Below are 1205 nucleotides of genomic sequence, written 5' to 3'. Positions count from 1 at the left end.
GATTCGGACATGGATTTATAAAAGTTAGTTGTTTTTAACTTTAAAAATTTGAAAAATCGAACATTGGTTTAGTTTTAATCTATGCATAAAACAAATTTTTTGAATTTTTTTATGAATTCGGATATCCATTTGGGATGGATAAACTAACCTGTTTCAGTCTGCAATAAAAACGAGTTCGTAGTTATTATTACATCATAAACTAGATAGTTGGATCAACTCTAAAATAGAAGTCCCCTAAGGATGAAATAGATAATGATAAAAGTATCATAATAAGCCTCTAATTTCTTATCAAACTAATATCAATAAAGCCCTATAATCTTCCACCATAAAGCTCCAATCAGCCCACAAATTGTCATGTTGATAAAAGCCATCAATATTCCAAGCTTAAAGAAATCCCGAAGTTTAACATAACCAACTGCAATAAAAACACATCATAACTCACCCATACATTATATAGTTCAGAAAATAAAAACATATAAAAGGATAAAATACCTCCATAATATATCGTCGCATAACCACTGCTGTAATGGGTAAGTGCACCAAAAAGGTCTTTATTGTACGCTAAAAGCAAGGTAGAAAGTATTCTAGGGACCTTAGCCGTTAGGTGCATTTTCAGGAAGGCTTGGTATAAAGCACCAATATGGGTTGTCTGACCCACAAACAGATAAGATAGTGAATGAAGAAATACATCTTCTGGAGGACTAAAAGTTGGATATGCCATCCGACTGCTAAAGACTTCATAAAGCTTCCTACACATCCAGAAAACCATGGTATGACCCCTAGGATGTTTAGTTGATTCGCCATGCCTAAGAACACTGCAAACCAAGTCGGTGTATTCCAAGCTGCTTTTTCACTTAAGCAGTCGTCCCAGCTCAACACTCTGAGTATGAGTAAAATCGATAAGCCCATTGTTGGTGTCACACCCCAATCGATGGCTGAATCATCGGGGCACGACACTAGGCGAACCAGATTGCTCAAGAGAATCCATAACAACTATCCATTACCAATATTTTTAAAGATTCATTGTCCCATACCAACGAACAATTATTCAACACATAGTTATTACAGACAGTGAGTTCTCAAAAACAAAACAAGTCCGGCAACCTAGATTTTTTTATTAGATGAGTTTCTAGACTTCCTATCTTGATTTCAGCAGAACAATCCATCAACCTGTCACATACGTTAAAATAAAAGTCAATACATAA

General features: G+C 35.1%; 1 pseudogene; it reads right to left on the bottom strand.

The window, feature by feature from the left end:
* Nucleotides 1-299: 299 nt before the first annotated feature.
* On the bottom strand, nt 300-909 carry LOC110913256 (annotated as a pseudogene).
* Between the last annotated feature and the right edge of the window lie 296 nt (nt 910-1205).

The sequence above is a fragment of the Helianthus annuus genome, chromosome 15 (genome assembly GCF_002127325.2).
Source record: "Helianthus annuus cultivar XRQ/B chromosome 15, HanXRQr2.0-SUNRISE, whole genome shotgun sequence".
NCBI lineage: Eukaryota > Viridiplantae > Streptophyta > Magnoliopsida > Asterales > Asteraceae > Helianthus > Helianthus annuus.
This window is presented reverse-complemented; position numbering and strand designations above follow the sequence as displayed.